This window comes from Petromyzon marinus, chromosome 15, assembly GCF_048934315.1.
Source record: "Petromyzon marinus isolate PM22_M1 ecotype Great Lakes invasive population chromosome 15, UKy_Petmar_22M1.pri1.0, whole genome shotgun sequence".
Classification (NCBI taxonomy): domain Eukaryota; kingdom Metazoa; phylum Chordata; class Hyperoartia; order Petromyzontiformes; family Petromyzontidae; genus Petromyzon; species Petromyzon marinus.
The window spans coordinates 13628366-13645151 of NC_133681.1; the positions used below are offsets into that span (position 1 = coordinate 13628366).

The 16786-nt window shown below is 43.9% G+C and overlaps 1 protein-coding gene across 11 annotated transcripts in view; it reads right to left on the reverse strand.

Annotated features, from left to right (window-relative positions):
* The window catches only part of LOC116942691 (protein phosphatase EYA1-like), a 153949-nt gene extending 144537 nt beyond the window's left edge, over nt 1-9412 (reverse strand). For 4 of the 11 annotated variants that reach the window (XM_076067298.1, XM_076067300.1, XM_032954939.2 and 1 more), the window contains exon 1: nt 9294-9405. The gene's annotated coding sequence lies outside the window, so the exon portion shown is untranslated. Of the gene's footprint in view, nt 1-9000; nt 9265-9293 lie in introns of those variants that run through there. The other 7 variants (XM_076067299.1, XM_032954933.2, XM_032954940.2 and 4 more) reach the window with 7 other exon arrangements.
* Between the last annotated feature and the right edge of the window lie 7374 nt (nt 9413-16786).

The window sequence follows — 16786 nt, forward strand, 5'->3', positions numbered from 1 at the left end:
AAGCAGGTGGTTTAATTTGCGCCGTGACGCAATTATACTGCGGAAGGTAATTATAAGGCCGGAGGAACATTTTTTGTAAAAACTTAGTATGGGCTGTTGATTTGCAATGCCCGGGGTGATCCTGCATTTTGAAGCGAAACGAAATTCACCCCTTTAAAAATGTGGATATTGATGCGAGCGCTAAATCCGCGGCCAACGTAAACTGCGAATGCCAGTAATGTCAACCACAGCGATTGAAACGCTATACTTGAAAATCCGCCTGCAACATTCTCTCGTGTCATTTACACCGCTCTGTATTGTACGAAGCGTCAAGACGTTCAGCTTTGGCAACTCTAATGGGCACGTTTGGGAGGTGCCAGAATGCTAGCCCGAAATCTTTATTACATCATTGTCATTCGGCAATTGTCTATCCACTGCTGGATGAAGTTATCTCTATGCCACCTCCATCTCTCACAGTCTTATGTATGTTGAACTTCTTCAACACCGTACGTAGCCAACCGTGCTAAATCGGAGGTGAGGGGAAGGACAACAAATTGAAACACAAACGGCAAGTTGAAAAGAAATTAGTTTTCAATCTAGATTTAAAAATGTATAGCTCCAGAAGGAAGAGCGTTCCAGACGGCCGCAGAAGCACATCTGCATATTGCCAAATCTGAAAATATTTTACATCCGCCTAGTGTTGAGTGCTAAATATGGTTCCAAACAGATTTTTTTTTCTAGGTTGAAGATACCACTGCTTGTGGGATTGTGGAGCACCACGATGGCAATCGTGCTGCCGAATTCAAGTCTTGGCCAGGCACAACTCAGTCCGTCAGTCTACTGGGGTAGGTAAAATGAGCGCCACACTTTTGAGGTTATTATTCTTATTTTCTGAAGTTCTTCCCAAGAGCAGTTCAACGGCTCAAGATTCCTCCATCCCATCCAATTCTGCGATTGTCGCATTGCGAGATTCTTAGAGATTGCAATGGCTTAGGGAGGCCTTCATCCAGCAGTGGAACGATCATGGCCCATGATGAATGAGCACCGGCCATGGGGCACGTTAATCTGATTTGAGAGATTTAAGGAAATGTTCTTCCAAACCCTGGCAATTGAATTCAATTTCACAATTCTGGGTCACCACAAAACACTGCAGTGAATGCAGCGGCCTCCAGTGGATGCAGAGGTCACGCGATCCCATTAAATACGACACACACATTACAAAGATTCTTACACATGCAATTCGACATGACATATCATAAACTTTAAAATAAATATTAACTAGATAAATCGATGCATCGTTACACACTCAATACCGAATAAGGATTCTTCAAATTGAGAACCAAATGCATCCTTCCGATTAAAGGAACAGCCAGAATCAATACCCCCACAAAAGATTACTCCTCCTACATCACAGTGCCCTCTAGCACCTTGCTGGCATAACGGTTGGGACCCCAGCATCATTGATCTTTACTGAATTGTCACAAATCAGTGTCAAATTCAATTAAAGGATTAATTGCTTATTCTCATTATTACAGTCTCATTTTAAGACAGCCATTCAGATTTGGTTGTCAGCGCCATCTTAGAGAGCAACGTAAACTGGAGCAGACATCACCTGGGTATAGAGGCCCGGTGTTTGCTTCGTTCATCTAAATGTAACATTAGTGGCCGGGTGGATCTTGGGTCAGGGCGCTGAGCTGGGAACTGAGATTCTTGGTTCTAATCCAGGTAGCCGCACGTGACGAAATCAAGTTTTGAAACGTATTAAAATACGAATTGGCCAATTATCAATTTACTGCACACAAAAAAAGATCTCACTAAACTCGGGTTTATACTCAATTTGGATAAATTTCAGCTCTAAAATGTAAAAAATATCTGTCATACATTGAACAGTACTCTAAGTGGCAGGGCAGGGGGGGCGGGAAGTTATGCCCCCTACTGTGTGGGCAATATATCTGTCATACATTGAACAGTGCTCTAAGTGGCAGGGCAGTGGGGGGGGGAAGTTGTGCCCCCTACTGTGTGGGCCAGGTCACTTAAAGGGAGCTTGGAAGTAGTTCTGTGATATCCGCTTCCTTCATCTCATGACATAACATTAATAGCAAAATGAGATTTGGTGGCAAGTGGGTAAAGGTGGGGGGGATGACCCTAATTTAGACGCATTAAAAAATTCATACCTATATGAATGTATGCATATATCATGGGCAGAAAAATCAATTTGTGGATTTGAATCGATGCATTGTGACATACCTACTGAACACCCAGCAACCCTCATCTCACTGATCCTCATTCCAAACTCAAAGGACAACACGACCCGACTCCAAATATGTGATGAGATCAGACTCCTGCAAGGTGCAGCACAGGCACATCCACCGATACGAAAAATAAAATAAAAAGTTGCAAACGCTTCAGATAAAACAGCCAATGTGGCAGCGATCATCAACCCTTTGGTGGGGCTAAGAGCCGGTGGTGGAAATTCCACGTTTTCCAGTACGAGAACAGGTCTATCCATTAGGCTACCGGTACTTACAGTGGCAGGAAATGTACACACGCGCGCGTGTGTGCGTGTGCGTTAGGAGCGGTCACGTACGTGTCACAAAAAAAACCGAGGGTTTGTTATGAAATTGCCAAGGACGCATTCATCACCTCTTGTTTATCTGCACAGTGAAAAACAAAATCACCTTTGTTGGCTAAAAAAAACTTTATATAGCGTGTTCTTGACGCATGCTATAACCTGTCACCCATCCCCAAAAAGGAAATGAGATGGCGTGCACACTGGGGGAATGTTTTGATTTACAATCTTGTGGTTTTTGTGCATTTGTATACTTGTTATCATGCACACAATGTGGGGGAAAACAATATTTACGTAACAAGGCAGAAAACAAACGCTTCACATTATTGAATCTTGTCAAGTATTGTCACCAAAAATAAATGTTAAAAAAGTACTTTCCAAAAAAAATAGCTATTTAATTCGTGATACAACACATTAGTTGGTTACGATTAGTTTACGTATGAAAAGGCTACTGTAAACAAAACGCCACATATAAGTGAATTCAAGATCGCAGGCCAGGAAAAAACCCACCAACAATAATTTATAGCCATTTATTTACTGATGGATGAATCCTGCCCCCCATGCTATGCGGGTCATAGGTATTGTTCATCCATACTTCACCACACTTATCGCTGCAGGTTGGTGTGGATGGCCGGGAGCCCGGAACCGGATCAAATATCAATCGCTACCGTTTTCAGCTTTGTCCAGGTATTGAACACGAATTTCCAGGTGAATAGCGCAGTGCAACACCCACTGTGCCACCACTGCCAAGTCTGATTATTACTGCCTAAGTATTTGTAACAAGGACATACGTTGCTGTGTTGCACAAAGACAGCCCAGCTTCATTACGCTTCGTGAAAAGCGAACCACTTATGAAACTGTGTTTTGGGGATCTGTGTTGCTGGAATCAACTAAATAATGATCACCATCGTCTCGTTTGAGATTATAACTCCACCAAGGTGGCGAGACGTTAACAACCTCGCCTGGTATACAGGAGGTCGTGGGTTCGATCCCAACCCTGACACCTGCTGTATATTTGCAGTTTGCATGTTCTCCTTGTGGTCACGTGGCTTTTTCTCCAGGTCCTCCGGTGTTTCCCTCCGAATTTAGAAAACAAGCGTTTAAAGCATTTGACTGCTATACATTTCCACATAAGCCACTTCGTTGAGCTGTCATTTGTGGCCAGGTTGCATCTAGAACAGAGCTATATAGCTCAGTGGGCCTTATCTAGTTAAATAAATAAAAGTTTAGTTTTTAGTTTGGTTCTGTTTTGGCAATCTGTGTTGCTGGAATCAACTAAATAATGACCACCATCGTCTCGTTTAAGACACTCCTACTCAACCATCACGTAACAGTTGCAGGTTCTCAAACCAAAATATGAATTACGAAACAAAAGTGACTGCATCAGCAGCAGTAGACAGACCATGTCTGATGATAATAGAATAACAATATATACACACTCTAGTAGGTTAATGTTTTTAGCCAAATAGCTTTTCAGAGCTCAAGGCTATTGCCTGAAATATCAGCCTATAACACATTTGTGTTCTGTACTAAGACTGTCTGCTCTGATAAACATACTTTGATCCAGACCTTGTCTGACTGAAGGAACCAAAAACGGTATGGGTCTGCAAAGTCATACAGTCCAGTGGCCCAGCTTCTAGCAGCCGAGCCGGCTTCAACAATTGGCCCGAGCCAACAATTGGCCCAAGCTTTCCTACCCGAGGCTGAACTATGACCCTTGAGGTGCAGTGGGTTCAGGCTGCATACGAGAACACGAGGAAGCTTTAAGATCACCATTTCACACCACGACGACATTTACAACTATAGTGTTTCACTCCACTATTTTTAAACGTGTAACTATTTAACATCTTTCATAATCACGCGAAAGATGAAATATCCAAAGGCCACACAATTACATTTTCATCAACCTTCTCCATGACTTACCCTTTACGGCATCGACTCGCTCCCGCAACGGACAGTGCTTCCTTGATAACTTCTCTCAGAGTCTCAGTGTTTACGTGACTCAAGAAAACACATTAGGTGTTTGTACACTTAAAATAGTAAAGTGAAACACGAGATTGCGAGGGTGCGCAGCGGTGGGGAAAGTGAAATGGCGGCATTAAACCCTCGCAAGTCTGGCCCTCTCGCTTCGTCGGCCCAAGAGCTTGTGCCAGTGGGAGAATTGGGTGTAGGTGAAATGGACCTGAGCTTGCGAACCATAGCAAGTGAGCAGATGTTGGATAAAAACATCAAACGGCAGGGATGAACGCCTTTAAGCCAGGTGCACGGTGAAAAAAAAATGTATAACAGACTGCGCGTTCGCGGTGGCACACAACCACAGATTTAAAAAAAAACCCCACCGCATTTGTTAACAACAATTGTGCAGTCACAAGCTAAGAGAAAATTTTAAAAAAGAAACGGGCTAATGCTTCAGGCAACGAATGAATCTTCTTTCTTCAGGAGCTGAGAACAAAGAGACTGATCGACTTGTACCCAATAATCTGGTGTAGTGCAAACTGTTCGTCTGGGACAAAGCAAAAATACTTATAATACAATACGTGCGTAGCTTAGGCTCTAGAAACTTACTTGGTGTTTACCATGCGAAAAATGAGAAGTGTAGACTTATAATAATGGCATCTATTTGATTGTACCTTAATCGGTTTACTTGTCAACATGCCTGCGGTTAAACCGAGCCACTGATCGCCCGATGAGTGGGAAGAAGATTGTAATTAAACGAGTGCAGACGTGAAGATATTTTAATTTTAACGATTTTATTTTCACAAGCACAGTTGGCTCGACCAACCAACTGGAGCTCAATATCGCAATTTGCAGTGATAACCCGAGAAAACTGGATTCAGCTACAAAGGTATCTAATCATTTGTGGCCAGGTCGCTTCTGAAAAAGAAGCTAATAGCTCAGTATGCTTTACCTGGTAAGATTTAAAATACTTAAAGTTTGTGTGTGCGATTCGCTTACCGTTCCTATACTGTACACACCTAATCCGTGTTTTTGTATTATATGTTGCAACTTCATGACCCGCCCTGACTGGAACATGTGAAAAAAGAGCTTTAAAGCTCATCGGATTCCTACAGTATATACAAATATTCTGATCTTCTGAACCCAGGGTTTTAACAAAAATGTGATCATCTTTTTTTTAACTTCCACCCGTGCCTGGCCAATGCGGCAACGCCAATTTGCTGGTCCTTGCCACAAAGCTCTCTCAATGTCCCCATCACCACCAACACGCACTCCCTTGCCACGCTCGTACGCTTAAAGATACCCGGGGGGGAGGGGGGGGGGCACGCGTCAAAAAAAGTGTAGGGGGCAAAAAATAAAGTTTAAAAAATTACTTCTCACCACGCCCTTGGCGATCTTAATCTCTGGCACAGTGCACACACACACACAGGGCTTTAGGACCGTCAGCCAAGACCAATCAACCACGAACAGTCATTCCTGTGAACTCGAACAGCAACGTTTAGAGGGGGTAACCACACCGCGAAACCAATGGTCTATATATTAAATAACCCCTCTCCTCTCTCCCGCCTTTTGTCCATCCAGCAGTTGTTGTTGTTTTAAAAACGGGTACACAACACACACCTACACACACACACGTGGTTGGGTCGACTGGCACCGTAGTGGAAGGAGGGCAAGTCCCAATGTGACCCCCTTTAGAGTCGTGGAGAGCTCGCCGTGTAGCAGAGGTGGTGTGTGCACCGAGCAGTTGCAGAGGGCTGGAACTTTTTGTTGCAGAGGGCTGGAACTTTTTGTTTTACCGAGAGCATCAGTGGCGTGACGGACTTAACAAGATCCCTGTTAGCTGCGTTGACTGCTTTACTGCGCAAGGGCTGGCAGGCCAGAAATGAAAGCTATAATTACGCAGTGAACCCACACACACACATACTGTGGGGCATCAGCCGGTTGCGCAATCCGGCCAAGTGTTGAACATCTTCAAGGATCGTGAAAGGGAGAAGAGGAGAAAATAAGTCATATTTAAAAATACTTTTTTTTTCAAACGCGCTTTAATGAAATGTACCCTACTAGTAATGTAAGAACTCCACGGCTCGAGGAAGTGGCCCCGAAGCTTGGCCAACGTCAGTTTTCAGTGGACAATTAGACCCAAGCCGAAACATAACATATACAAATAATGTTTTAAAATGTATGTTTTTTTACATGATAGAATATAGTATTGTCATCAGTATGACATAAGTATACCAAGTTTTGCAGTCGATACCACATTGGGAAGTGGCTTAAAATTGAGTTACAAGATTTGAGGATGCCACAACAACCGACAGCGAGTTAAATAAAAGCGTGTAATAAAGAGAGGGTGACGACAGACTATGTTTTGTTCTCTAGGGAAGAGGGGGAAATCTTTCCAAAAGGCAACATTTGCATTGCCACGATCCATCACGGTAGTTGTGATCAGCCTGTAAATTACAAACGGAGCTCCGCGCAGGCCCTGCCGTAGCAGGGACTTCATGGAACGCCGCTGCATGGCACGAGGGTTGATGTTATGAGATGGTGGCTGTGAGTATCAGGTATTGGTGGCTGTGAGTATCAGGTATTGGTGGCTGTGAGTATCAGGTATTGGTGGCTGTGAGTATCAGGTATTGGTGGCTGTGTGTATCAGGTATTGGTGGCTGTGAGTATCAAGTATTGGTGGCTGTGTGTATCAGGTATTGGTGGCTGTGTGCATCAGGTATTGGTGGCTGTGTGCATCAGGTATTGGTGGCTGTGTGCATCAGGTATTGGTGGCTGTGTGCATCAGGTATTGGTGGCTGTGTGCATCAGGTATTGGTGGCTGTGTGTATCAGGTATTGGTGGCTGTGTGTATCCGGTATTGGTGGCTGTGTGTATCAGGTATTGGTGGCTGTGTGTATCAGGTATCGGTGGCTGTGTGTATCAGGTATTACCGGCTGTTGTGTACTCTGCGTATAACAGAGTACTGTGGTCGTGCCCGCCATAACGAGTGGTTAGGGGTGGGGGGCAGAACGCCATGCAGCTGTAGTTGTGTGTACGTTACGATCATTCAACAGAGAGAGAGAAGGGGGGGGGGGAGGTAATTATACACCGATAAATGTAGGTTCTGTATGTTGAACTTCTTTCGCGCCGTACGTAGCCGGACCGTGCACATCGGAGGTGCGGGGAGAAGGACAACGAAACACAACAGGCAGTTTTCGGAAGAGATAAGTTTTCAATCGAGATGTATACGACAGCAAATTGACCCTATAAATAATCACTGCACCACGTTCAGGATTAAAATAAGCGTATACCACCCTTAGTCTGGACGTAGCATTATTACATCCATTCGAAGTGTTATGTTCCATAACCGATCATGAGTAGTAACAGCCCAGCAGCTACGGCAAGTCTAAATTCTGAAGACACGTGGAGCTGTGGTGGTCTACACGTGGAGCTGTGGTGGTCTACACGTGGAGCTGTGGTGGTCTACACGTGGAGCTGTGGTGGTCTACACGTGGAGCTGTGGTGGTCTACACGTGGAGCTGTGGTGGTCTACACCTGGAGCTGCGGTGGTCTACACGTGGAGTAGTGGTGGTCTACACGTGGAGTAGTGGTCTACACGTGGAGCTGTGGTGGTCTACACGTGGAGCTGCGGTGGTCTACACGTGGAGTAGTGGTGGTCTACACGTGGAGCTGTGGTGGTCTACACGTGGAGTAGTGGTGGTCTACACGTGCAGTAGTGGTGGTCTACACGTGGAGCTGTGGTGGTCTACACGTGGAGTAGTGGTGGTCTACACGTGGAGCTGCGGTGGTCTACACGTGGAGCTGCGGTGGTCTACACGTGGAGCTGCGGTGGTCTACACGTGGAGTTGTGGTGGTCTACACGTGGAGCTGTGGTGGTCTACACGTGGAGTTGCGGTGGTCTACACGTGGAGCTGCGGTGGTCTACACGTGGAGCTGTGGTGGTGTGGTGGTCTACACGTGGAGCTGCGGTGGTCTACACGTGGAGCTGCGGTGGTCTACACGTGGTGCTGCGGTGGTCTACACGTGGAGCTGCGGTGTTTTCGGGTTAACAAGCAACCGCCACGATCCGACACCCACCGATGCGGAACAAGCACGACTCGTACACGCAACGTGCGTGTCGATACCGAGTACATGCCGGTGCGTGGCACCACGAACACCCCCACACACAAACACAAACACGCTCACACTTCCCCATGGCCATTGACCCGCGCGCACCGACACAAAGTCACTTCCCTTAAGCGGCGCGCTGCGTTCATCCATAGCCGCAATGACGCTCGCTCGCTCGCTCACGATTGCTAACCACCAACCAACAGAGAGAGAAGAGGAGGGAGGGGGGGTGTGCAACAGCTAACACCACCGACAAACAGCTACACCACAAACAGCAGCAGTCCGTAAACTACCACCACCACCAGCAGCACCCCCAGGGCTAGGCCCCGCAGCCAAGCTTGGCCTAGGGGGTGACATTACACGATCCGCCGGCGTAATGAACGAACCGGGAGAGATGGATGGTTGTTGTTGTTGGTGGTGGTTGTGCTTGGTGGAAGCAAGAACACGCGGACGGATACTCACAACAACACACTCTCTCTCACTCGCGCTGCGGGCTTGCTGTAACAAGGGCTGGTTGCTTAGGGCAGTGGTGGTGGCTCTGCTGTGCTCAGATGGAGACCGGCTGATGAGTGTGAGTGTAAGGGGGGTGGGTGGGTGGTGTGATGTTCAACGATATGAATGAAGCAAGCAAGCGGCGTCGCTGCGTGTCGTGGCGTGCGTGATGTGTTGGTTTACTCACAGTACGCCTCCTACTCCTCCTCCTCCTCCACCACCACTCTCATCACCAACCCCTCTCTCGCATTGCCCTCTTCGCTCCCTTCTCAAACACGCGATTCGGCATGTAGCGCAGCGCCCCCTCCGGCGCAGATTTTAAAGCGGCACTCGAATCCGTTGCTCAACACGGCTCAACCAGTTCAACGAGAGCGGGGGGCTGGGGCAGCTGTGGGCTGTGGGGATGATTGTCTCTCGTTGCGAATGATGGCCAACAATTGTGTGTCCAGGAGCTGAATTGGCAAAATGTCCATGCCTGTCAAACCACGCGGTTTTATGCCCCGTTTTTCGGGTCCGTTACGGCGTTAAACGGGGGAAATTGAGTTACAGCCGTTTCAATACGGGCAAACTAAAAAAAAAATTGTCTATCTGGTTGTGTTTCTCCCTTGTGATGGGACTTTGTAGGATGAACGTTGAGATTTATAAGGGGCACCGGGTGACCAATAAGGTCTGAATTGGTCTGTAATAAGGTAGGACACTGATAAGGGGTTGACAGGTTTGAATGTCGAGTATTTTTTGGTCACGACGAAGAGGGCTTACAGGAGAGAGTTCGTGTAGGTTTGCTCCAACTCATGTGGAGTCTGCCTTACCGGTCCTCTTTTTCCACAAATTCTTGTCCTGAGTCATCTCCAACATGCACCCCGCAATCCTTCATATCCGAGCTGAGTGTTACTCGAATTGCTATATTTTTGTAATATACGACAGCTCGTGGTGGCGACATGTTAACCACTTCGCTTGGTATGGAGGAGGTCGTGGGTTAGACCCTAATGCCTGTTGTGTATTCTATGGTTCTTTCGGTAAAGTCATGTAGATAGAAAAAAATAATAACAATAAAAGAATAAAAATAAGGAGATGACGTTTACTTGTGTTGTGATCGAAACGTCGTGATATTTTTTATTCATTTTATTTTTTATTTATTTTATTATTTTATTTTATACTCTTTGGTTCTTTCGGTAAAGTCACGTAGGTAGAAATTTAAAAAAATCTAAGTGATTTTACCAAAAGAACCGTAGATTATTAATTCCTGCAGTCACGAAAGTTTTAAGTCTATTTGGAGTTTGCATGTTATCCCCGTGGTCGCGTGGATTTTTCCCGGGTTTTCCCTCTGCATTTAGAATCAACATGTGTTTAAGAGTATTTGGCTGCTATAAATTTCCACATGATAAGCCACTTCGTTCGAGCCATCATTTGTGGCCAGGTCGCTTCTTAAAAACAGCTATATAGCTCAGCGGGCCTTATTTGGTAAAAAAAAAAAGTTCTAGTTACAGTGAGAGAAAAAAAATATTTGATCCCCTGCTGATTTTGTACGTTTGCCCACTGACAAAGAAATGATCAGTCTATAATTTTAATGGTAGGTTTATTTGAACAGTGAGAGACAGAATAACAACAACATAATCCAGAAAAATGCATGTCAAAAATCTTATAAATTGATTTGCATTTTAATGAGGGAAATAAGTATTTGACCCCTCTGCAAAACATGACTTAGTACTTGGTGGTAAAACCCTTGTTGGCAATCACAGAGGTCAGACGTTTCTTGTAGTTGGCCACCAGGTTTGCACACATCTCAGGAGGGATTTTGTCCCACTCCTCTTTGCAGATCTTCTCCAAGTCATTAAGGTTTCGGGGCAGACGTTTGGCAACTCGAATCTTCAGCTCCCTCCATAGATTTTCTATGGGATTAAGGTCTGGAGACTGGCTAGGCCACTCCAGGACCTTAATATGCTTCTTCTTGAGCCACTCCTTTGTTGCCTTGTTCATGTGTTTTGGGTCATTGTCATGCTGGAATACCCATCCACGACCCATTTTCAATGCCCTGGCTGAGGGAAGGAGGTTCTCACCCAAGATTTGACGGTACATAGCCCCGTCCATCGTCCCTATGATGCGGTGAAGTTGTCCTGTCCCCTTAGAAGAAAAACAACCCCAAAGCATAATGTTTTTACCTCCATGTTTGACGGTGGGGATGGTGTTCTTGGGGTCATAGGCAGCATTCCTCCTCCTCCTCCAAACACGGCGAGTTGAATTGATGCCAAAGAGCCCCATTTTGGTCTCATCTAACCACAACACTTTCACCCAGTTGTCTTCTGAATCATTCAGATGTTCACTAGCAAACTTCAGACGGGCATGTATATGTGCTTTCTTGAGCAGGGGGACCTTGCGGGCGCTGCAGGATTTCAGTCCTTCACGGCATAGTGTGTTACCAATTGTTTTCTTGGTGACTATGGTCCCAGCTGCCTTGAGATCATTGACAAGATCCTCCCGTGTAGTTCTGGGCTGATTCCTCACTGTTCTCATGATCATTGCAACTCCACGAGGTGAGATCTTGCATGGAGCCCCAGGCCGAGGGAGATTGACAGTTCTTTTGTGTTTCTTCCATTTGCGAATAATCGCACCAACTGTTGTCACCTTCTCACCAAACTGCTTGGCAATGGTCTTGTAGCCCATTCCAGCCTTGTGTAGGTCTACAATCTTGTCCCTGACATCCTTGGAGAGGTCTTTGGTCTTGGCCATGGTGGAGAGTTTGGAATCTGATTGATTGATTGCATCTGTGGACAAGTGTCTTTTATACAGGTAACAAGCTGAGATTAGGAGCACTCCCTTTAAGAGTGTGCTCCTAATCTCAGCTCGTTACCTGTATAAAAGACACCTGGGAGCCAGAAATCTTTCTGATTGAGAGGGGGTCAAATACTTATTTCCCTCATTAAAATGCAAATCAATAACATTTTTGACATGCGTTTTTCTGGATTTTTTGTTGTTATTCTCTCTCACTGTTCAAATAAACCTACCATTAAAATTATAGACTGATAATTTCTTTGTCAGTGGGCAAACGTACAAAATCAGCAGGGGATCAAATACTTTTTTCCCTCACTGTAGATATGATGACGTTACTTGTGAGCCCTTTACATGGGAAGGGGGGATTCATGAATGCATATAAATTACATGGCCACAATCGCAGCACTGTGGCTTGTCTTTAATTTATAGAGATGAACTCCAACGTATAATAAAATAGCGAAACATTGTTTTTAGCCATAATAGAGTGTGATTTTGGGGTTAGATCGTGTAAATATAAATGCATCATTAAACCCGTCACTACCCGACACAGTCAATCAGTAAGGTTTGTGACGTAAACAAAACATGCCAATTCGTTACTAGTTCAACACACTGGTGTGTTGGAGAGTAAACACAACATTTCCAATTCTTGTACAAAGTTTCGCCTGTAATCACAGCCAGCCTCATCAGGCGACAGCCAGAATTGTTGAACACTGCTGGATGAAGGCGTCCCAAAGTCGTCACCATTTCTCGTGATCCTGCAATGTAAATCACCTTTACCACCTGCAAACCAGCCTGTTTCACTGCTCCATCTCGCCCGTGGACGTCTGGCAACTCCGAGAGGGCCCTTGAAGTGACAGACACAGACTGAGCAACTAAAACATAAGAAGCAGTGTGGCCAAGATGCTTGCAGTGACCGATATCATTTGCGGGCCGTTTCAAAGCAGTAGGCAATCATGTGGCCGTGTGCCGTATGAGACGGCCAACACTCCACAGAAGAAATAGGAGAGACCAGATAAACCTACTCGTGAAAGAAGATAATTCAGTTTTGTTCCATCGACAGCCCGTTTGAAAAAAACGAAAACCTACTTGCTGTACTGCCTCCTAGCGGCACGTCGTTCACCTGCAGGTGATGTTTCACGCTGACTCCATCCCTGTGTGATCCACCAACGAAAGGGCATTGATGAAACAGAAGGGCATCAAACTACAGTGCCACTTGATGACTTGTCACGATTCAATTCCAATTCAATGCAAGAGTCGATTTTTTTTTGGTTTAACATTCCGGGGAAATATAGCGGCAGCTTGCGGCTGCAAAGATTACACGGATCTATTATTGTACAGCCATTGCAGATTCGTCAACTTAGATATAGGTATTGATAGAAACCTCTTTAAACCCCTCGTAAACTATCGTGGGTGATAGTGAGTGCCTATTTATCCAACCGCTGTGGCGTTGTTATATGTGGCTCATTGACAAATAATCCTCTGTTGTGCTTGCAACTGTTGGCCCGGTAGCTAAGGACAGATATGCAACGTGTTGGTGGTGCCTTCTCAGAACAGCGAATCTTAGTTGTGTTTGTGTGTATATATTTATATAAGCAACACCTGTAAAATAGCGATTTGGAAATTACATCTGGGAGTTGCGTTTTTTTGGCAATATAAATAAAATCGGAACTAATTAAGTAGTGCCACTAGGTGGAAGCAATTTCTGCTGTGGCTTAGACTACAGTATGGCACAAAATAATTTGTACTTTTTTTTAAATCTTAAACTGTAAGGTTATATATTAAATTACCTTAAACACCAACGTTAGCAGTAATGTACTGTAATTTTTGTAAATTTATCCCAACTCCAAACATTTAAATCATACTATAATAAATAATATATTCCTCGAGTTTCCTGGCTGGCTGCTGGCTGGGCTCCTCTCCAGCCCAACAATAACCCTATTGTCGTGAGTGGCTACGGGCCATTGCCACCGACATAGCTAGGTAACTGGCCAGACAGAAGTTTTTGCGTTATAAATAAACATTGCCATGAAATGGCAGAATTAGTTCGGAAGTCAATACATAGCGACACCGAAGAGGTGGGATTAACGAATACAGAAGACTGACCACGGTTAATTTACAATTGATCTAACTTTTCAATTTGTAATCCTAATAATGCCGTTCTTCCACCAGATTTTATTTAAAACCTATAGAATATAACAAAAACCTCACACTACGTATTATTTAGTTTTTTTTGTTACGTAAAAAGGCAGATTATTTTAGTGTTCCGAGTACAGAATTGAGGAGAGTATGAAAATTACATCTCTTATTTTATGTTGCAAAGCAACGGGTTCATTACTAGTAACCATTAAAATATGATTTAAGATATATTCCAGAATTGGTAATATTAAACACGATACCCACTGGTTTAAGAGAAATGAAAATGTGGAATTAACCGAAGGCTCTTAGTGCATAGCACACACCCAATAAATTGACAATTTATATATTATGTAAAACTGACCTTCAAGCAGCCCACGATAAAACCTGGGTTTTCAAGTGCACAAAAAGACAGCATATTTAATCTGCTTTTGACTTAAAATAATGTTAGTTCCCATAATGGTTTATATATATGTGGAAAAAGGTTTGATTGAGACGTGCTGAATAGTCTCTGCATTGCATGCACAAGGGTTGTCCCTGGTGTGGATAAAGGTGCATGTTGACATTATTGGAGAAGTATTTCTGTGATGTAAATATACCCAGCTCACACTTGCAATTGAGACTCTCCTGTTTAACACGTAGGCTTTCGCGACCAATATTCACAATAGATGTGTTTTGGGTTCGATCGCATCGATATGTGTCGTTAAACCCACCACCACCCGTAAAGAAAACATGCCAATTACCTACTCGTTCAGCACATTGGTGTGTTGGAGAATAAACCCACAACATTTATAATTCGAGTACGACATTTCGCCGCTTGAGTTCTCGCTTGGCTAAACGAAATCAACTTTACATTATTTGATGTAATCTTCCGGGGCTGTTACTGTTATCTAAATACGCTTCAATAAATGCTTAATTATGTGATGTTATTGCTTCATAGCACAACTGTTAATACAAGTGGGTGGTTAAACGTCTTAGTACTATATCCACAGCTTAATATCTGAATTTTGTCCGGATTGCTGGTAGATTGGAGGAGACACGTAACTTGTACCAACATCCATAACAAAACACATTTACTGAATGCAGTGTGCCGGATGCAGAAAAACATATTACGGGTTCCAGACTCTGGACAACTCTGGCTGAAATTAAGCACTGTCTATATCCCATTCTCAAAACGTTTGGCTTGACCGTCATTGTTACTCAAAATTGTGCTGTTATCGTTTATCATTTAAGACAGAATACACAAATGTCCACGGCATCCTTAAACCTAAACGCCGAAAGCGTGTTGTCACGTGGCCGCATGTTGCTCGATCAGCCGACAGACAGAAGGGTCTTGCGCAGGGAATGTCACAATTCCACCAAAGTGTCCTCGTCTTTCAGGCCACATTAACCGTCCCTTATTAATGAGGCTCATTCATATCCCTTCTTGGCGGACCCAAGCACTCCTGACTTTCTCCCTCGGACATCAAACAGCTGCGGGTTATTAATCAGAAACAGGTTTGCCGCTAAACGTCTTCCCGTAATTACCATCATTAATCACAGACCTGTTTTCATGGCTTTTAAAGGTAAGCGTTGGGGGGGGGGCATACAAGCGGCATATGCTTGTGGCCTGGAGGCAATTACAGCTAATTCTGCTTTATAATGGTAATTTTCACACAAGAGCGCTATTGTCCCCGATGCTATCCATTAAAGAAAATCACTTTGCAAAACGTTCTTCTTTATGTACATAAAGTTAAATAACAGCTGGTTTTAGACACCATTTTGCTTCCACCTCTTTGCTTTGCTAGAAAAATAACAGACCACTTCTTAGCTTAAACGCTGGGTACATACAAAAACACACATTAGCGACTTAAAATTGTTTAAAAATATACAATTAAATGTGCCCTTCGAGTGAGCGTTTGGCCACAATGTTTATAGTTATATTTTTTGTATTTCAAATGGAAGTAAAACATCACGCACACAGAATTTAGAAACACACGTGCGCAAAAAAGCTTGATTTGCAAATTTTCATTTGAGCGAGAATTGCATTTTTTTTAAATCAAGGAAGTGTTTCGTTTTGTCCCCAGAATCAGTAAATATGATGGGTGGTTATTAGTTAGCTCCACTGTGCGAATGTTAACAAATGTTGGGTAGCTAACAAATCCAGGTGTGGAGTTTATGGATTCGGAGTGATGAGCGGAAATTGCAGAACTGTGTTTGATGCCAATCCATTAATAGTTCCTGGTTTTTAAAGCCACTGGAGCACAGAGTAATTTTTAACGTAGCTATGCAACTGGTCTCTAATAAGCACCATTTAAAATGCGATGTTGAAGGTATTATTTTAATTGGTGCACACGAGTCAATTTTTTTTTAAACGTTGCACATTTTTGACACCGCCAAAAGTAGGAACATACTGCTCGGTTGTTAAGGATATTGCATCGCCTCTGTTTATCATTTTCACGTGGAAATATTTCATTTCTCTCCTGCTTGTGACACGACGTACCGTGAAAAAGTAATACGATTACAAACTAGTTTGAGTTCCAAAACAAAGTTTTTATTTTGACCCGGCTGATGTCATGAGAAAAATATGTTTTAATTACCGAGCTATAATTGTGCATTCCATAAGGTAATTTGTTATTTAGGCCCGTGTGCTTCTAGCCGTGATTATGTTATATGACAAACATTCAAGCGCTCACAATTAATTACCGGCATTTCTCAGAACATTACGGGTTTTTGCAAAAAAAATATATATTTTTGTGTGTCACTGGTGCCCTTTCTTCTAACTTTATGACTCCTACT